We start from the raw sequence: 21363 nt of genomic DNA, 5'->3' as shown, positions 1-21363 counted from the left end.
AATTTCAAGTCCACCCACTGTGGGACCTTTAGCCACACAGTTTAGTCTCTCTTGAGTATCAGAAGTCTTAGCTAGTGAATGAGAAACAAGGAAGAGATTCTAGCAGCCAGAAGACTTTTGGAGCTGGGATGCAGGAGGCCGGAGGTCTTGTGTGCTTAGCAGGAGCCTGAGGAAGCTTTAGTGGTCAGCCAGGTAGAGAAAGATGGCAGAAGTGATGGGGAGCTCTGAAGGTTGGTGAGAAAATGAGTGCTATGATCTTGTTCTAGAACGATTCTGAAGGCAGCAGAACAGAGCAGGACTGAAGGCCACCAAGGGGATTTCAACTCTTCAGAAAAATAAATGACTCACCTTCGCACAAAGAGCAAGAATCACAGAGGTCAGATTGTCTCCTCCTGCCCATCAGGGACAGAGTCCCCGATCTTTGGCTTGCTCCATCTGGCAGGTAAGAGATGGGAAGTCTCCTTTCCCTCAATCTGCAGCATCCCTGGCATCCCTGGGGAGTGTTGGCACAGAACCCACCTCCCAGGACCTGAGCATCCATTTTTTCATCAACTTCATGTTTTGAGAACCCCAGCTCTAGCCTTGGGGCCCATTCCCTGCATCCTGTCTCCTGGAGCAGGCCTAAGCAGCCTAGACAGCATGCTTCTGGATTGCCGTCACATTGGACCAGGAAGAGAACAGGAAGAGGAACTCAGCTAGGGTGGTTATCTCCAGTATTCGTGCAGAAAAATGAGCCTCCATGACTTGGGTGGGGCTTTGAACAGGACCCTCCTATTAGCGTTGCCAAGGAGGCAGAAATAAAACCACCATGTCCCCTGGTTTTCTGTCCTGGAGGAGGATATGTGACTAGAGCTACCTTTTCTTCAGCAAGATTTTTATTGTTACATTGATTGATTGATTGATTGATTGAGGGTGCCCTGCTAACAGTGTAGAAGCCACAGGACAATCTGCAAAGGTCTGTCTTGCAGATTGTCTAGCAGAAAAGATCTTTATACACTGAACTAGCTCGCAGCCCCATTCAGCAAGCTTCTTTAAATGAAGTCCAGCTTTGTCTTTTACAGTCTATAAGGGTCATTGCACCCATTTCCCAGATAGACAGGCCAGGGCTTAGGGCAGGAATTCAGGCTTCCTTCACAGTTTCTGGTCTGCACAGGAGAAAGGACAGTGGTCTTTTCTATTCCTGAGCTAGCTTGTGCGGCACCTGGGTCCCTCCCCCCGCCCCCCATGCTGCTCAGGTCTCATAATAAAGATGCTTCTCCAGTGTGTTCTAATTTTAACTGTCATTAGGACCTGTGTACCCTACAAGGCTGGCAGTCACACACCCATTGCACGAGCCAGCTGCTTTTTCTCTCTTGGCAATAGGACTTCAGTGGAGCAGGAACACTGTGCAAATGCCGTGAGCACCTTGCTTTGTGACACATGCTTCTCTAAGAATCTTAGGCTCTCCAGAACTCTCCACCATCTCTGGCACAGACTGCATTGTGGGATGGTGAGAGCCAAAGGATTGTGGGGGAGGGGTTTGAGGATGAAGGTCATGTGAGCTACTACTGGGCAGTCACAGCTGGTTATGCCCTCTGTCCTCCAAGCAGCTCCACATGAAACAGTGTGGAATTCTGTCAATCCTCAGTTTCCTACCGGCCCTCTGGGGGAGATGGGTCAGTGAAGGAGGCCATCTGCAGGTAGGGAACAGGGTGACCATCATATTCACACTCAAAAAAGCTCAGACTCTGGACATTTCTGATTAGGGATGCTCAATTTTTACTGGTTATTTCCTGCAGAATGGCTCCAAACCACCTCCCTCACTTCATTCCTTTATTCCTTCTTTCCTCTTTCCTTTCTTCCTCTCTTCTTCCTTTCCTCCATCCCTCTCTCCCTCAATCCCTTCCTCCTTCCTTTCTTCTTTTCCTTCCTTGATGGACTCTGTGTAGCCCAGGCTGGCCTCAAATTCAAGCTCCTCCCCCTTAGCTTCCCGGGTCCTGGATTACAGCCTGTGCCAACACACCCACCAGGTTCTGCATTTCTCTGCTTTGGGGCTTGAAGGCTGCAGCAGAACATCCCCAAGCCTGCCAGGAGCCAGAAACTCTCTCATTTCTCCCCTCCCCCTTTCTCATTGGTTTTGAGGCGTGAGTTCCAGGGAGCTCCTGAGGGCTGGGATTGGAAGAGGGTCAGACAGGGCAGAAAACAGATTACAGACCCAGGCCTGGAGTGTGATCTAGCCTTTTGCATCCCTGCAAGAATGGGTCTGGTGCTTTGCTCCAACCTTGACCCACTGAAGCAAGATGCCACAAGATGTCACAAGATGCCAGGGCCACACCATCTCAGGTCATGGAACTTCAGTGGTGGTTAGAAAAGACTGGGTGGTACAGACCCTGCCTAACCTTCCTGGGCCTCTGAGGATATCTGCCTTCCAATGGGAGACAGAGATTGGAGAGCTTGGCACTGTCAGAGGCAGGGTGGCCACGTTCAGCTTCCTAAAAGAAATCTCAAGAGTGTGATATTCTATTTTATCATCTTTTAGTTTATTTTGAGACCAGGTCTCACCAAGGGACTCTGGCTATCCTGGAACTCACTACATAGACCAGGCTGGCCTCAAATCTAGATCCTCCTGCCTCTGCCCCTTTGTTGCTGGGATTAAAGGTGCATCACCCCACCAGGCTTGATGTGTGTGATATTCTAAAATGGGGAGGTGGCCCGAATGGTCGTGCTTGTCTCGTGTGTGCAAGGCTCTGGGTTCCCTGGCACGGTGGCAATAAGTAATGTGATATTTCATGTTCCTGCAAACTGTAGTCTGGCAGCATGCCCTCTCTACAAGTACTGCAAGCCTGTGTGACAGATGGGGAAACTGAGGCATAGAGAGTTTATGGTCTCTCTCTATAATCTCTTTTCTTGAAACTACAGGATCAGGGCCAGAACTACAAAGTTCATGACCAGCAAGACTGTCCATGGGACAAACAGATAACTGAGACCAGACATAGCCAGTCCTACCCATGTCCTGGGCCCCTTCATGGTGTCAGGTGGGGAGGAACCAGACGCCTCTGACCTCCACTTACAGTCTCTGTGTGGGTGGGTTGTCATAGACCTGTCTGTCACTGAGGTGTTCCGCACTCCATGATTTCCTCACATACGAAATGAGAATCCCATTGTCTGCTCTTTCTGATGCTTAAGGAAACTGACACTCGCTGGATAGATCTAGGGGTTCAAACCTGGGATAAATGCTTGGGGAAGCATTTTTCTCCTGATGGGTCCTCTATCCAGGAGATGAGAGTTAACTTGGAGCTAATTGTAAAGTATAACATTTTCTAATTTGTTTTTAGATTCAATTTCTCTTTTTGGCCTTCTAGTCTGAAAATCTTGGGGTGCGGTCACAGTGACTTCCTGGAGGCATTAGCCAGAAGAGCAGGTGGGATCCCTGGCCTGTGGAATGGGGGGTAGTGTCAGTGTGCTCCTCTGGGTGTACCTGATCTGTCTTGGTTCCCTGGGTCTCAGCAGCAAGCATGGAAGCTCAGCTTAGCTGAGCCCAGAAGAAGTCAGTTGGGCTGTCTGGTGCCCTAGGCTTCCTTCAACATACTTGGTCCATCTCACCGTATAGCCTGTCAAGGCTCCCTGCATGTCTGCTTCATGATCTTACATCACTGCACACACTGTTGTGCCCTGCGACAAGTCCTTACTCACCCCTGCAGTTCCAGCACACCTATCTCCTCTGTGGATCCCCTGCTGTCTTAGTCAGGGTTTCTATTCCTGCACAAACATCATGACCAAGAAGCAAGTTGGGGAGGAAAGGGTTTATTCGGCTTACACTTCCATACTGCTGTTCATCACCAAAGGAAGTCAGGACTGGAACTCAAGCAGGTCAGAAAGCAGGAGCTGATGCAGAGGCCATGGAGGGATGTTCTTTACTGGCTTGCCTCCCCTGGCTTGCTCAGCCTACTCTCTTATACCCAAGACTACCAGCCCAGGGATGGTCCCACCCACAAGGGGCCTTTCCCCCTTGATCACTAATTGAGAAAATGCCTTACAGTTGGATCTCATGGAGGCATCTCCTCAACTGAAGCTCCTTTCTCTGTGATAACTCCAGCTGTGTCAAGTTGACACAAAACTAGCCAGTACACCTGGGTTACTGGCTATTATCCCCTCCTGTAGCTTACCCTGTCATGACCCATCCACCTGCTCCCAGAGTGCCCTGTGCCTACTCCCTCAACCTTGTATTTCTAGTGATTTTTTTTCCAAGGCCAACCTGGAAGAAGAGCCAGAGCTATGCTGGACCCTAGCCAGCTTTGGGCCCATGGAGAAAGCTTCTACATCCTTGCTTGGCCCCTAAGTGATGCTTAAGCAATTTGGCTTGATAGTTGGCACACAGATGTCTTGTTAGAATGGAGACAAGGCTGATCTCAGGCAGGTGGCTTTGCTGCAAGACACAGAACTCCTGGGGGCTTGGAACTGCTTGTTCCCTTGGGTAGTACTCAGAGCACCTCAAGTCTGCTGTCTAGATAGAGTGCTAGCTGGCCTAGCATGCCTTGCCTCCAATCTGACCTACTGAGAGACTCCAACTCTATCAATCTGCCCTCAACCTGAGTGTGTGTGTGTGTGTGTGTGTGTGTGTGTGTGTGCGCGTGCGTGTGTGTGTGTGCACGCTACAGGACAGAGGATCCTGCTTCTGTTTATGTCTGGGTAGCAGCTCTCATGCTTTGGATAAGCCCCAAGCAGGGTCACATGGAAACCAGGACTGGGTGATTTCCCAGGGATAATGTGCTTCACCTGCAATTCTAGCACCAACTAGGCTCAACTTGAGATCAGCTGAAATTGGGCATATTCAGGATCAAATGGCTGTAGACCACTGGTGCCTCTGGCCTGACCTCCTCATATTCAGGCCAATCCCATTTGGGGGTGAGGGGCAGGATCTTCCTTTCCTAACCTACTTCTAGTGTTTGGAGCTGGTCTTTGGGGGCCCTGCTATGGTGTGGAGACAGGAAACAGGAACACTGTCTTGGCTGTAGTCAGATTTGCTCTCCTCTGAGCTGGGAAGCAGGGTTCCTGTCCCGGTTGACTTGCTGTGTTACTCTGGTTATTGTCACTGGGCTTCAGTTTTCTTTGCTAAAATGTATCAGTTGTACAAAGTCTACGAATAATTAAGATTTCTAAAGCTAGGTATGGTGCCTACCTGTAATTCCAGCTTGGAAGACTGAGGCAGGAACATTAAAAATTCAAGGACAAGCCTTACATGGTGGTACTTAGGAGGCAGAGGCAGAGGCAGACAGATTTCTATGAGTTTGAGGCCATCCTGGTATACAAAGTGAATTCCAGCATGGTTAGGACCACATAAAGACATACCATCTCAATAAAATAAAATAAAATAAAATAAAATAAAATAGCATTTCCTGGATTGTCAGTTCATTTAATCCCCATCAACCTGATGAGGAAGGGTTGTTTAAAGAACTAGAGGCACAGGAATGGCTCAACAACGAGGTTAAATAACCCTCTCCTGGTCTCACAGTAAAGACATGAAGACGGGGGTTACAGCCCAGTTTTCTGACCGACTGAATGCAGATGCACAAGTATGGGGGCTTCCAGACTGTAACCATGGCAACCGCAGAGCTCATTTGTAGCTTGTCAAGTAACTTTCCAGTGCTATTGCACTGACTACCTATGACAAGCCCCACTGGAGTCCCACACTATAAAGGAGTAAACTGAGGCACACTATGGAATTTGAGCAACATCACCCAGTTACCAGTTAAGAGTAAAATCTAGGAAGTCTGACTTTGGGATTTACAAGAGCATGATGACCAAATCTCTCACAGTGTAGGATATGGTGCACAGTAGGTCCTCAATAAATAATCACTGAAAGACTAATACACAGAATAAATAATACACTGTGGACCAGTGTGCTTTCGCTTCTCTTGAGTCAATGCCTAGATGTGGGTTTGTTTGCTGAATATCTAAGAGTGTGTTACAAGTGTGTTTGCCTTTATCAGAAATTGGTGGGAATCTGGTGATATTGCTCTGGTGTTTAGAGTCCTGAGTTCAACTCCTAGCACAACATAAATTGGGCAAAGCAGCACACCCCTGTAGTCCTAGTATTCAGGAGGTTGAGACAGGAGGATCAGAAATTAAGGGTCATCCTCAGTTACATGGCAAATTTTAGGTCAGCCTGGGCTACCTGTGAAACAGAAAATGGAGAGCCAAGCAAACTCTTTTTCAGGTATTTGCACACATTGGTTACCTGCAATCCAAAAGGGCATTGTTTACCCCATATTATTTATATAGTTGATATTACCTGTCACTCATCTAAGCTATTCTGGCCAGTATAAATGGTAATTCTTTGTTGTTGCGATTTTTCAATTCTGCAATGACTAATGACACTGAGGATATTGGACATTTCTCACGTGCATGCACCGTTTTTGATGAAGTAACTAGTTGAGTCTTTGGCCCACTTCGATTGGGCCACTGGCTTTGTCATTCCTGAGTTCAAAGAGTCTTCATGTAAATTCCTGATATAAGATCTTTGTCAATCTATGAACGTGTTGCAGGTATTTCTCCATACCTGGGGCGTGTCTGGTCACTCTCCTAACCCGAGGGACATGTGCTTCCCATGGCTTGTTTACCAGAATCTCCTGGGTTTTCTTCTTGATGTTTTATAAGTTTTAGCTTTTGAGGTTGAGATGTATAAGTGATTGATTTTGACTCTGTCTTTGTGAATTGCCCATGTGAGGTAGAGTCAAAGCTCATACAAACAGCTGTATGTGTTTCATACTATATCTGGAGCTGTTTAGCTGTTGCTCTTAATTTGTTCCTAGCTTGCATTCTGGGTTTTGTTTTTGCTTTTGATTTTTGTTTTTTTTTTTCCTTTGTGACTTTAATTTATCACCTTATATGATCCAGTTTGTCTTCTTAGATATCAATTATACTACTCTCCTCCTCCTCCTTTTTTTTGGGGGGGGCAGTGGGGGTTCTAGAGAGAGTTTCTCTTTGTAACCTGGCTGTACTGTAACTCGCTCTATAGAACAGGCTAGCCTCAAATTCAGAGATCCACTTGCCTCTGCCTCCCCAGTATTGCAATTATACTTCTTTTAAAAATAGTTGACTTAGATTATTTTCCCTATGCCATGTATGACAAAACTCTAGAATCCTGGGCTCTTAGGAACATCGGAGTCTATACAATAGGCATTCGATACATATTTGTAACTATTCTAACTCCCTTGTCAAATAATGTTACCTGTGTCACTAGCTGTAAGTATTCTGTAGTTACAAAGTATTCCTGGTTATCCCTCCTGTGAGCTTGTCTTTTAACCTCCCACAAACAGGATCACTGAATACATTGTTGCTATTATTTTGAGCAAAGTGTCTGTTGTGGCAGGGGGTAGTAATCCAAATTTATTAGAATAGTAGAAAAAGAAAACCTGTCTTTTGGTTTGAGGACATTTTGCTCTGAAGTGAGTTCCACACTTCTGCCAAGTGACTCTTCTGTACCTCAGTTCTTGAATATATAAAATGGGGATACTGTTGTCCTGGCAGTCTTGACCTGATGAAAAGAGGATGTTAGGCAAAGGAGAAAGTCTGTGGAGTTAGTTGTCCCAAGCGATAGCCTTCTTTTTCTTTCCTTTTTTCTTTTTCATTTCGTTTTTTTCCTTATATCCAGACGATGAAAGTTTGATAAGTCTTGGGTTCACATGTTTTTGCTTGAAGAATATTTTCTTCTGGTTACTGATTTAAGATCGTCTAGGTTTTTTTGGTGGGGGGCAAAGAAAGGGGTTTCACATAAAAGCCTCTCACTCCTCATTTTCCTTTCTAACATTTTATTCTTTTTAAGAATAAATTCTTGGGGCTGAAGAGATGGTTCAGCAGTTAAGAGCACTGGCTGCTCTTCCAGAAGACCTGGGCTCAATTCCTAGCACCCACATGGCAGTTCACAACTGTCTATAATTCCAGTTCCAGGGGACCTGACACCCTCACACAGGCATATGAGCAGGGAAAACACGAAATAAAATAAATAAATATTTTTTAAAAGAAGAGATTATTTTCTAAAAAAAATATATCCTGATTACAGTTCTCTCTCCATCTACTCCTCCAAATTTCTCTCTACCTCCTTACTCCTCCAAATCCATTCCTTTTTTTCCTTATTAGAAAAGAACAGGCTTCTAAGAATTAGCAGCAAAACACAGCAGCAAATATATAAATATAAAAAGATAAAACAAAATGTAATAACATAAAACAAAAACCATCACATTGAAGTTGGGCCAGGTAAACTAACAGAAGGAAAAGAGTCCAAGAGAAGGAGCAAGAATCAGAGACTCACTCGTTCCCACACTCAGGAGCCCCATAGAAACACTACATGAAAGCTATAATATATACTCGAAGACCTGGTGCGGACTTGTGTTAGACCCTAGGCTTGCTGCGTCAGTCTCTGTAAGCTCATACGAGCTTTGTTCGGTTGATTTAGAGAGGTTTGCTCTCCTGGTGTCCTTTGTCTCCTCTGGCTCCACACTCAGGGATTCCCTGAGCTCTGAAGGGGGGAATTTGGTAGAGAAGTCCCACGTAGAGCTGAGTGTTTCTAAGGTCTCTTTTTGTGTGTCATGTCTGCCCAAGGCTCTCTGGATTTGTTCCCATCTTCTGCAGGACGAAGCTTCTCCACTGACAGCTGAATCAAGCACAGATCATATTAATCTTTTTGATAGCTGAGCACTCTGTTGCTATTTTTTTAAACAAGTTGCTGTCTGGTGTATGAATTATGATTAAAAAACCATTTCTTTTCCCTTTTCTTATTCTTTCTTCAGTACTCTTCCTCTCTTTCGTAGTCTGAGGCTTTGACTGGGATAACTTTCTCTTTAAAGAACTTCCTTTTGCGTTTGTGTGTGGTGTGTGCACATCTGTGTGCAGGTGCACACGTTCGTGCCCTGGCATGCAAAAACCAGAGCAGGATGTCAAGTGTCTTCCTGAATCCACCTTTACTTTTTTTTTTTTTTTTCTCAAGACAGGGTCTCTTATTGAACTGGAAGCTTGTCATTTTGGAAAGATTGACAGGCCAGTGGGCTCCCTGTCGGCAGTGCCCAAGGTTGCAGTTACAGGTGTGTGCAGCCATGGCCACATTTTTATGTGGGTCCTGTGGATTTGAACTCAGGTCCCAAGGCCATCTCCCTAGCTTCTTAAGAAGTTCATTTTACATATCTTTCGAGGCAGATCGAGTATAGACAGATTTTCTCAGCTTTTGTTTTATTTGAGACAGTCTTGTCTTTTCATTCACTTCTGAAGGATAACTTGGCAGGAAACAAAATTTGTAGTTGACATTTTTTTTTCTGTCAACTCTTTAAATATTTCATCTTACTCCTTTTTTGCAGGCATGGTGTCTGGGAAGCATGATTCAGTCCTTATATTTGTTCTCATACATTTTATTTCTTCCTTTCTTTTTTCTTGTACTTATTTCTTCATCTTTGTTTTTCTGTAGAAGGGAGAGGCAGAGACAGAGAGAGACAGAAAGACAGAGACAGAGAGAGGGAGACAAGAAAGAGAGGGAGAGAGAGAACGAGAGAGTGAGAGAGGAGTATGCAGTATTCCTTTAGTCTCCTGTGTCTGTGTGGGTCTGACATTAATTCTGGGAAGTTCCCAGTCATTAAAGCTTCAAATACTTTTTTTTTCTGGTCCCTTCTGTTACACATACAACAGATGAGTAAGCCCCACAATTCTGTTCTGTTTCACTCCACCTATATCCTCTTTGCAACCCGGCTTTGGAAGTTTGTATGGTTGTGTCCTCAAGATCAGACTCTTCTATACTATATCCCATCTCCTAATGAGCCTTTGAAGGCCACTGGATGATATTTACTGCTACTTTCTGTCACCTTCACCTTATTTCTTTGAGACAGGATCTCTAATTGCACTTAGAGATAAGCCCATTGTCTTAGTCAGGGTTTCTATTCCTGCACGAACATCATGACCAAGAAGCAAGTTGGGGAGGAAAAGGTTTATTCAGCTTATACTTCCATGCTGCTGTTCATTACCAAGGAAGTCAGAACTGGAACTCAAGCAGATCAGGAAGCAGGAGCTGATGCAGAGGCCATGGAGGGATGTTCTTTACTGGCTTGCTTCCCCTGGCTTGCTCAGCCTGCTCTCTTATAGAACTAAGACTACCAGCCCAGAGATGGCACCACCCACAAGGGGACCTCCCACTTTGATCACTAATTGAGAAAGTTGGATCTCTTACAGTGGAGGCCTTTCCCCAACTGAAGCTCCTTTCTCTGTGATAACTCCAGCTGTGTCAAGTTGACACAAAACTAGCCAGTACACCCATAGACAGATCTCCCCTTACAAAACTGGTGTTGCAGGTGTGTGCACGTCTATGGCAGATTTTATCATGGGTGTTAGGGATTTGAACTCAGGTCCTTATGTTTATACAGTAAGTGCACTCACCCACTGAGCCATGAGACAACTCACCTTCCACCTGACTCTCTCCCGAGGCTCAAGTCTTGCGAAACTGGGTCTGCTTTTCATCACTTGTAGCTTGCTTCTTCTCAGATATCACAGAAATGAAACCCACCAGCATGCAGCCCTTGTGTCTGGCTTCTTTCCCTTAGCACAGGGCTGGTGAAAGTCTCCAAGCCTCCATATGTTTTAGTAGCATTGTCCTTTTGATATCAAGGTAATTCTCTTAATCCATTCATTTGTCATTCCTGTGTCTGACACATGGTGAACCAGTGGATGACTGTTAAAAGGCTGAGTAGATAAATGGTGGCTAAAGGCAGAGACTCCTTTTTAAATGGTCAGAACCAAGCTCTGCTGGGAATCAGAGGGGCCAGCATGATGGCACTTGTCATTTGTTATTTTGGAGTACTCTTATCCTATGCCCTCTCTTGTGCTGGGTTGAGACAGGTGGATCCTGCCCACCCACTCTGAGTTGATTGTTTTGATGAGGGACTAACTACTCCCCAAAGAGCATTCAGGCAGATGGAAGGGTCAGAAAGGAAGAGCAGGGGAGAGTGTGGGTGGAAGACAGAGAAAAAGTGAGGGTATATTGGGGAAACCAGCAGGGCAGTCACTTAGCACAGGATATAGGCTTAGACAGGTTTCTTAGAGAAGCCAAGGCCTGCCGTGGATAGCATCTCCTAGCCCATGGAGGAAGGGTGTCCCTGCAGAAGGAGCAGTCATGTGATAGCTCACGGGTAGAGGAGAAAGTCCAGCTTCAGAATGAGGGGCAGTCAGAGATGAGGCTGGAGAGGTCCTGGGGCAGATGTGGAGAGCCCATAAGTCTTACCAGGTGTGTGACTTTTATTAGGAAGTCGACTGGGACCACTGAAGGCACTTAAGCTGCAAAGCAATAGAATTAAGGTCTGCTCAGTGGAGAAGAGACAGAATGCATGAGTAGAGACTGGAGTGAGTGTGGGGAGGGTTAAGCTGCCTAGATTTGGAGAGAGCAGTTTCAATGAAATGATCAAGGCTAGTAGAGAGGTTACCATACCAAGACCTAGGATGTCATTGTTCTCTGTGTCTGTCTGTCTGTCTTCTGTCTGTCTGTCTCTCTCTGTGTTCTCTCTCTCTCTCTCTCTCTCTGTGTGTGTGTGTGTGTGTGTGTGTGTGTGCTCGCGCAGGCTTGCACATGAATGTGAGTGCATGTGCCTCACCAGCTGAGCCAAGTTAACTGATCCATGAGTCCCGGGGATCCTCCTGTCCTTCCCTCCCTGGTTCTGTGATAACAAGTATATGCCACCATGTCTGACAATGAGAAAATAAAAATATTCTTATTTTATTTTACATGTTTGAATGTTTTGTTTTCATGTATGTATGTACACCATGCAAGTATTAGGTGGCCACAGAGAGCGGAAGAGGACATAAGAGCTTCAGGCATTTGTGAGGCACTATGTAGGTGCTAGGAACTGAACCCAGGTTCTCTTAAAGAGCGGTAAGTGCTCTGAACCACTGGGCCATCTCTTTGGTCCCCATGTCTGGCATTTATGATGTGGGTTCTGGGGATGAAACTCAGGTCCTCATGCTAGCAAGGTAAGCACTTTACTCACTGAGCCATCTTCCTAACCCCTGGGACTGATCTTATGTGAGGTGGGGACAGTGAACAGAGATAGAACAGCAGATTTGGGACTTGGCAATAGAATAGACAGCAGTTGCAATCTTAGGAGAGAGAGCAAGTAAGGAGGAAGGGATGGGGGCGGAGACAACAGGCAAAGGTGGGAGCTACAGAGTCATATGTCTGAAAAGCCTTCAAAGCCCAAGAGGCAGCTGGGCATTTGAGTCTGGGAAGGAAACCAGGCTAGGCCTGCTGACCTGGGTGTGAGCAATGGGATGCAAAGCACCTGAAGATCCAGGCTTGGAAGTTGTGTGGTGTCCTTGAAGACCTAATCTAAGGCCAAAGCAAATTGAGAGCCAACTCCAATCAAAACACGCAAGAACCGACTCAGCCTCTTGGTGGGAAAAGCTTCCACGTGTTAGGAAGATCTTCCAGGTAATGCAAGATCGAACTAATGAGAGACCGGATGGGCCCAACAAGGTAGCAGCAGGCAGGGTCCGCAGTGAAGGGTGCAGGGCACCTGAATGAGGCTTGACTTTAGGGAGAGAAGGGTATGGAACAATGTTGTCAAGGGAAAGGGCCAGTTCCCATTTATGAAGAGCAGCTCCTGTTTGTCTGAGCAGCTCAGCCGGTTCCCAATGTCATAAAGCACTTTGAACTTGCTCCTGCCCTCATAAGGCAGATAGTGGAAAGTGCACTTTACTGGTGGCTTCTCAGTTCTAGTGACCCTGTTAGGGCTATCTGCTGGGAAGTTGGCTCTATAGGTGAAGTTATGGAGGATCAGGGAGTCTCTCCCCCACCTCCCGTGAGAATGCCTGTGCTGATGGCACACACACAAAATAATATTTGCTGTTTTTCTCTCCAAGGAGCAAGACATCCCCATAACGCTTTGCTTGGAGGAGAGACTTCATAGTGGAGGAGAGACTTCATAGTGGAGGGGAGTTTCACTGTACCTTAGGAAAGGGGCTTCAGGATGTTGGGAGAATGCTTGCCCAGTGCTAAGATAGAGCCAGGGACTATGAGGTCGGTCTTAGTATTTGTATTGCTGGACAAAACACAATGACCAAAAAGCAAGTTGGAGAAGAAAGGGTTTATTCAGCCTACAATCCACATTGCTGTTCATCACTGAAGGAAGTCAGGACAGGAACTCTAATGGGGCAGTAACCTGGAGGTGGGAGCTGATTCAGAGGTTATGGAGGGGTGCTGCTTACTGGCTTGCTTGTCATGGCTTACTTAGCCTACCTTCTTATAGAAACCAGGAGCATCAGCCCAGGAATGGCACCACCCACAATAGCGGGCCCTTTCCCATTGATCACTAATCGAGAAAATGCCTTACAGCTGAATCTCATGGAGGCACTTCCTCAACTAAGGCTCCTTCCTTTCTGATGACCTTAGCTTGTGTTGACTCAAAGCCAGCCAATACAAGGTCCAGTTTTCATAGAAGCAGGGGACAGGGATGAAGGAGAGATGGCTCCGGCTGCAGAAGCAATAGACTGGTGACCACCATCCTCTCCTTTTTCACTACCTCACCATACACTGTGATATGAATGAAAATAATTTATGTCATGTGACTGCTTTTTAACTAGCTGCTTTCAAGACTTAAGGCTGGGATTATAAAAGGCATGCATTTATAAATTATTAGTCCGGAGCTCATAAGCACATATACTTTGGTAGCACTTTAAATTAATTTATTGTCATTCATTGCAGCTGTCTGTGATGTAAACCTTCAGCTATAAATTTGTGCCATACCCTGACATGCCATTAACAAAGGTGCTGCCCGAGCCAGAGCACATAGTAAAACATTCCAATACAATCTCTGTAGGAGCGAATGTCTTACTTCTCCTCTCCTTTCTGTTCTCTTTTCCTCCTTCTATTCTTCTCTCTCTTCTTTTCTTCCAATGACAGGCAGTATGGAGAGAGGGCAAACCCTTGGGGGTTGTGCTCTCAGAAGAATGAGGGAGGGCCAAGGAGACGGCTTGGTCTCGGCTCAGACCTCCAGTCCCCATACAGAAAGCCAGAATGGCACCTGGGAGTCAGTGCTGGGAGGGGTGGGAGAAACCAAGAGCTCAGTGATTACCAGTCTAGCCAATCGGTGAGCTCCAGGGTCAGCAAAGAGACTCCATTTAAAAAATACAGTGGAGAATGAGGCAGGAAGACACCTGATGCCAACCTCTAGTCAATACCACACACACACACACCACACATATACACATACACACACACATGACACAGAGGTTCATGTCCCTGCATACATATTTCCATACACATAAAACACACACAAAGATGCATATACCTGCACACACACATGCATGCACACATAAGACATAGAGGTTCATGCGTACATATTTATACACACATATAACACACACACAGGTACATATACCTGCACACACACATGACACAGAGAGTCATGTACCTGCATACATATTTACACACACACATACACACACACACACACACACACACACACCACAGAATAATTAAGGGCAAGATACAGTGCAGCCTGTGACCCTTCACAGAGCTCAGGAGACTCTGTCCCATTGCACAACGAGGGCATGGGTTGTATAGCACAAATGGATAGGAGAGCCTGAGAAAGCCTTTTATCTAGAACCAAAGGACAGTGTAGTGCTGCCCTTAAACAAAAGGATGGACAAGGAAGCAGAAACAGGAAGAGGAAAGCTTGGGAGCAGAAGAGATGCAGAGAAAGAGGGGCAGACCTAGAAGAGGGTAGAGACTGAGGGGAAGGGTGGATAGCGTGAGCCACATAGCTTGGTCTGGTCAAGCACTGGGAGACTTGAGCTTACACCCAGCCCTGTGACTGAGGGGCTGTGTGGCATTCAGCCTGTCTGTAGCTCATGTGCTCTTGCCTCAAGTTCTCCACTGAGAGGGAGCTTTACTGGCTCAGGAGCCCTGGATTTGGTAGCTGTACCGCTTGGGAGTGGGCCATGCTGAGGCAGGATGCAGGGGATGCTATGCTGATGATAGGCTAGGGTTACAGGAAGGCTCTAGAGTGTTACCTGTCAGCTGGATGTAGAAGCAGCCTCTTTCTTCCCCCAGAGGCCATCAGAGATCTGCAAGGTGTGGAGGAGGGCTGTTGGGGCACATGCATCCATGGAGGGACCAGAGCATGCATTCTGGGAGCATGGGTGCATATTCTTGTCCTGACCTGCAGAGCACAGTGAATGTTTCATTCCACACTGAGACAGGGATGGGTTTATCACCTTCTGCAGCTCGGTCTCCTGCCTCAGCCCTAGGAGCCCCAGCCACTTCAGGTCTGATCCTGGAAGGAGTCTATGGCTATCTGGAGGTCCTCTACCAATGAACCTGGGGTTTTTGTTGTACTCTCAGGGGCAGGGATCTTTATCCAGTCTTAGCTACTCACTTCACAGCTCCCAGATGAGAAGCCCAGAGTGGATGGTATTAGGACTTGCTCACAAGGTTATGAACAGGTTGTGTGAAAGACACTCAAATAGCTTAGCCACACAGTATCTGGCACAAAACAGAAAATAAATGAAGGGCCCTTCCTAGCAGGATTGTTCCAGAACACATTGTGAACATCCATTCTTCCACTCCTGTCCCACACAGACATCAGCTGGGATCCTGCACCCCAGCATGCTGCAGATCTGTCCGTGTTCCTCCATGTTTTCCTTAGGCTAGGCCTTTGGGGTTGGTGTTGCTGTCTTCCCATCCACTTCCTGGTTTAGAGGGGTCATTGAAGGTCACAGAGGCAGGATCTATGTATGCCTAGTGGCTTTGGGGGCTCTGGGAGCTAACCTCAGTGTACCTAGGTAGTAAAGAAGGGCCACGTGGATGGAGACAAGTAGGAATTTGGGGACACTCTCCTGGGAGCCCGTGCACTCATGAGCATGGCTCTGTATAGTCTTCGTGGGGACATGAAGCCAATCCCTGTTCCAGCTGGAGATGAGCCTGAATCCATTGTGAGGGTGGGTGAGCCTTACCACGGCCCTGCAGGGTCTTACTGGGGCATCTGCCTTGTACCTGTTGCCCTGGAGGGTGTGTGTACCTCTGGCATGAGGAGGAGGAGGGTGAAGGATTGGAATAGGCTCACCTATGACCTGTGACTTCAGAGCTCAGTCCTGGAATCCAGGGCATCCCCTGGAGCTGGTGCTCCCGTCTCCTCTTATCTACAACCAGACCTCAAAGAGCCAAGAACGAGTCCTATTAATCAATTATCTGCTGCCTGAGCTGAGAGCGGGGCTGCCTGGCCAGATAAAGTCCGGGGGTGGGGGGTGGGGAGGACATGAGCTCAAGAGTGAAGCCTCTCCTTTATCTGGAGCTGTACCTCATAATTCCTATAAGGAATTCCACACTCACCCCAGTGTATACATCTTGGGGGACACAAGCCCCATCCTGCCTATACCTTCTTATGCATCCAAGTCACAATTGCATCTGGCTGCTTTTGGCCGTTCGCATCCCAACGGAGTGCCACACAGCTGTGGAGATGTTCCACCCATCCACCTGAGCACCCCAGTCCTCTGCTTTAACAGTCAGGTCATACTCTGTGCACACATGCACATATCAACACCTCACTGGTCCAGGCTGAGGGTGTGTGACTCCTGAGATGGGCATGGTACAGAGAGAATGGCCTTAGGAGTTTTCTAAGGGCAGATAGGCCCACTGTCTCCTGGAGTTGGCTGGGTTGATCTGAGTTTTTAGCCGTGCTGTTAAGTTTACAGTAACAATCTAAACTCACTGGCCATATCTATGGGACCCTGTCTGCATTTGGCACCTTCACCTCCTCGTTCTTGAGAGGACTGCCAAGCTTGGGCATCTGAGGCCCTAGTCCATGGTTGTCACAGTCATGCTCTGTAGACTGAGAGTCAGTGTGGTGTTCTTTTTGCTGCTGTTGTTGCTGTTGACTGGCTATTCAGGGAATTACCTGGAAGTCCTGCCCCATGTGGTGCTGGGTGTTTGAAATTCCTCATTCCTGTCCCAAGTCACTTGAGCCCTACCAGAATCCAACACTGCACCCAGGTTGGGTTGTAGCAAGCTACCTAAGAGGGTCCCACTCTTCTCTCAAGTCCTGCCCATAGCCAGCTTGGCTATGGCTGCCTTTTTTGTTTATAACCAGGAGCTTCCTCCTAGGCTCTTGGGACCTCGGGTACATGGCAGGGTTCTGGTAGTTTTGCTTCCCCTCTGTACAGGTTTCCACGACAAGAAGAAGGGTGGGCAGTCCAAGGAAGGACAACACCACACACAGAGGCAGGCCCTGGAGAACCTGCAGATACCCAATCATGGGGAAGGGATGTGAGGCCAAGGTCTATGGGAATGGAAGGCATGCGCATATGGTGGGGGAGTGTGTATGCGTGTGTGGCAGTCAGCAATGTGAGGGTTGGGAGTTAGATGGGAGCAGGAGAGCTAGAGAGGTTGTGTATGTGTGTGTGTGTATGTGTGTGTGTGAAGATGTCTGTGTAAACATGGAAAGTGTCTTGGTTAATGGTGTTTATGTTTTGTGGAGTGTGCACACTGTGGGCTTGTTATGGGCAGATTGTGGATGTATATGCAATGTGTGGCATATGAGTGTTTTGAGCATGCTATAGGGGGTTGTGTGTATATATGTACGGGGTATAGGAGCACTTGTGTCAGAGAGGCAAGGTAATGCAATGTGCAAAGGGTGGCTTCTTCTGGTCTCATTAGTATGTGGTGTGTGTGGGATGGGTGGTATATCTGTGGTCCCTAGGGGAAAGGTGGAGGCTGTGCGTGTCCATCTGTGTGTACAGTGTGTGTGGTGTGTCCATTTTGCATGTTGGCACACATGGGTATGTTTACACTGCAAGCAGCAGGTCTATCTGTCTGCCAGATTAGGGGGTATGTTCTGTGTGTTGTGTATGTAATGTGGGCTGGTTGTCTTTGTGTTGTGGGGTATGTATAGTATGTGGATGTTTGTAGCCAGGTTGTCTGTGGACTGATATATGTGGAGTGTGTATCAGGTGGGGAGGGGGTATAATGGGCACATTACCTGTAAGTCGGAGCATGTGTGGTCTGTGTATCTACTTTAGGGTGTGTGGGTCTGTTAAATACAGGTGAGAGGTATGTCTATATATGTGTGTATATATGTGTGAGGGTACATATCTGTGGAGGAGGCATCATCTGAAAGGGAGAGTCTGTGTATTGTGTACATGCTGTGAGCAGGTTGTCTATGGGTAGGAGTGTGATAACATATAACACATGTATATACATATACATTGTGGCATGTGTGTGTTGTGGGCATGTTATCTGTAAGTGGGTTGTTCTGGGTGGGTTGTGTGTATATATGTATTGGGTATGTATTGTGTAGGGTGTGTATGTTGTGTATGTTGTGGGCAGTTGCCTGTGTGTGGCTGTGAATGTATTGTGGGCAGGTTGTTATCTGTGTGTGTGTATGTGTTATGTGTATTATGTGGGATGTCTATGTTGTGGGCAGGTTGTCTCTGTGTGTGTGGGTGTGATGTGCATATCTTGTGGGGTTTGTGTCTGGGGTGGGTAGGCTGTCTGTGGGGTGTGGGCTTTTTTTGTGGCTATGAGTATGAGATCAGCCTTGAGCATGTGGGCGCATGGGGAGGTAGGAGCGGGCAGGCGGGCAGGCAGGCAGGCAGGCTGACGGCCAGGGCCTCCCCCGCCCTGTGCACAGTGGCTGGGTTGACAGCCGGGCGGAGAAGAAAACTAGACGTCAGGGAAATCAGTCAGAGACAAATCGATTCCCTTTAGAGGTGAGAAAAAGCAGATGCTGCGGCTGCTGGTGGCCTGTTAGGCTCCAAGCCACATCCATCTCAGCCCGTCCCTCTTCTGCTGCCTGCCAACGCCCCGCCTTTGTTAGGGGCCTCGCTGTAGGCCTGCTGCCTCGCTGTCTTGCCAGCTTTTCTATGGCAGGGCACCCTCCTGCATGGAGCGCCATACTGGTGCAGGGTGTGCATAAACCTGCACACGAGGGTGCATGTACCAGCATGGCACTGGACAGGCAGGAACCTGGTCATGGTTCTCATCCCGGGGCACCGAAGTCACAGGCAAATGGCCATTGGCTTGCTTATGGACATCCAGGGAGCACAACAAGGCTGGACCTTAGAGATGTGTTCCATGGGCAGTACAGCCAAGATGGCTCCCACATGCATGCAGGTCTCAGCAGTAGGAATCCAACCTGAGACCAGGGAAGAGCATCAGGCCCCGATCCCTGCTGCCTGCCAAGTGGTCCTGAGTGGCCAGACTCACATGAGAGCCCAGCCTTTACTTGGTCCTTGGAGTGTCACGTGCCCCTGGACTGCAAGCTAGGCTCAGCTGTCTGGATAGTAGCCAGCTCAGTCAGGCCTGACTCCTGGGCTGGGTCTTGCTGATGCTTCAGCTGTCAGTTTGCCTAGATCCCAGGCCTCCTCTGCACCCCCTTTCCCATTAGATTTCAATAGCCAAGACAGATCAGGAAGCCAGGGCCAGGCCTGTGCCTGCCTAGGGACAGGAACTCGCTTACATGTGGAGCTGAGTTCTTCTGTCCAGTCTCTGGATTGACAACTCGGGCCTGCCTTTAGAAAATGTGGATACTGGTTGGGCACTGGTACACAGTGCCTCCTCTGTGACTGAGGAGCAGAAAAACATGTTGGAAGGCCTCTACACCCCTAGACCTTCCTCCTCTCCTCCTCCCCTCTCTCTCCTCCCCTCCTTCCCTCCTCCCCTCCTCTTCCTCCCATCCTCCTCCTCCGCCCCTCCTCCTCCTCTCCCCCTCCTCGCCCCCCCCTCCCCCCAGGCTGGATGCTTTAATTGAAGCTGACCTCTCTGCAGGAGGATTCTGCTTCTGCTTGCTCTTCCGGCTTCCCTAAGAACTGTCCCTGAACTCTCAGACTTCATGTCCTTGCCCAGGGACCAATGGCTCTACAAGCACTGTGGTTCTCCCTTTCTTCTCTTAGACAGACAGCAGGCTTTGTCTGGTACAGATGTCCTGTAGTTTACCACAAGACATCTGAGGGCACATTACCCAGCTGAGCAGCTGGTAAAGGCAGCCATTGCTGGGGTTTGGTTTCAGCAGTGCCTGATGCTGGCCTTCGAGACTAATCTCAACTCCAGACTCCCAGGCACATTCCGACACATCTCTACTTGCCTGAGCTGGTCGCATTCTAAAATTTGGAATTTGCACCCATCAGACCTGAGCTCCTAGCTCTGGCTGTGTGTCTGCAGACAGACACTACACCTCTCTATGCCTTGTGTTCTCTTATGTTGGGGGAAATAGAGCCTTGCTCACCCCAGAGGAAGTCAGAGAAAGTCACAGGCACAAGAGCTGCTGGGAGAAACAGCTGTGTTTCAGCTACTGGTAGTCAGGGGCTTGCTCATGGGAGTCTTTCCAGGGCCCACCCATGGTCATGATCTTCATTGTCCAGGCAGATGGGAGAGGCCAAGAATCAGTCTACAAACACTGATTGAACCAGTTTGGGGACAAGCCTTGCTATGGGCAGATAGCACTTGGCATAGTGCCTAGCCTATGGGATGTATTCAAAGATATGGCTTCTGAAAGAATAGGTGGATGTAGGCATGGATGTTGTTAGATGTCCCTTGCTCCCAGAGAGGTTCCAGTCTCACTGGGTCCTGCTGGGGTATCAGACACAGGGTGGGGATAGAAGAGTAGACTCTGATTCCTTTACTGTTTCTGTATAAGAAAACTAAGCTTGGGAGTGTGACCTTGAAAGACCATGTTCTGCTGTTATATACTTTACATATAGTAAGAGGGACAGGTACAAATATCCTTAGACTAGATATGTCCAGGGCCAAGCCCTTCTGTAGGGTACAACACTAGGCCTTGCAAGTGTCCACTGTCTGAGCTGTGCTAACCAGCTTTATGGTGATGATGAGGGACCCCATGTGTCGTTGCTTGTCCTGAGTCTCAGAGGCAGGACAGAAGTGGAAGCTGTTTGTGTTGTGCAACAAAGATGGCAAGGAACAGAGGGGCCCAGATGGGCTCAGGGCCCAAAGGGCCCAATGAAGAATCCACTGTGAGAACTGGATTGGATGAAACCAATGGATTGGAGGAAGAGCTGGAGTATACGGTGAAGCTACCTAGAGCCAGAATGTGTTCCATTCATAGCAAGTCCTATAGCTGTAGCCATGTGCTGTACTGCACACTTTCCCCCACCTCACTGCACCTGCCTGTTACACTGAGTCCTGCATTCCCTCTTCTTGACTGTGGCCGAGGTCCTGATTCTCAGGATTAGCTGCCTTTTAGTCAGGCTTCAATCAGCACTGGAGGCTGGGCCACTTCCTCCACACGGCTCTGCAGTTGCCCTTCTCTTTTGTGATTCCCAGAAGCTGAGACAGCTGACTTCTCGCCCTGCCTATGTGTTCTAGCTTCTGATATCACTTGTCATCAAAGCTCTAAAGGCCCCTTC

At 47.8% G+C, this 21363-nt stretch overlaps 1 long non-coding RNA gene across 1 annotated transcript in view; it reads left to right on the top strand.

Annotated features, from left to right (window-relative positions):
* Window positions 1–272: 272 nt before the first annotated feature.
* LOC115029214 overlaps window positions 273–21363 on the top strand; it is a 35159-nt gene continuing 14068 nt past the window's right edge. The window contains exon 1 of the long non-coding RNA XR_003834769.1: window positions 273–442. This is a non-coding gene — a long non-coding RNA (uncharacterized LOC115029214). The remainder of the gene's footprint in view (window positions 443–21363) is intronic.

The sequence above is a fragment of the Mus caroli genome, chromosome 14 (genome assembly GCF_900094665.2).
Source record: "Mus caroli chromosome 14, CAROLI_EIJ_v1.1, whole genome shotgun sequence".
Classification (NCBI taxonomy): Eukaryota; Metazoa; Chordata; class Mammalia; order Rodentia; family Muridae; genus Mus; species Mus caroli.
This window is presented reverse-complemented; position numbering and strand designations above follow the sequence as displayed.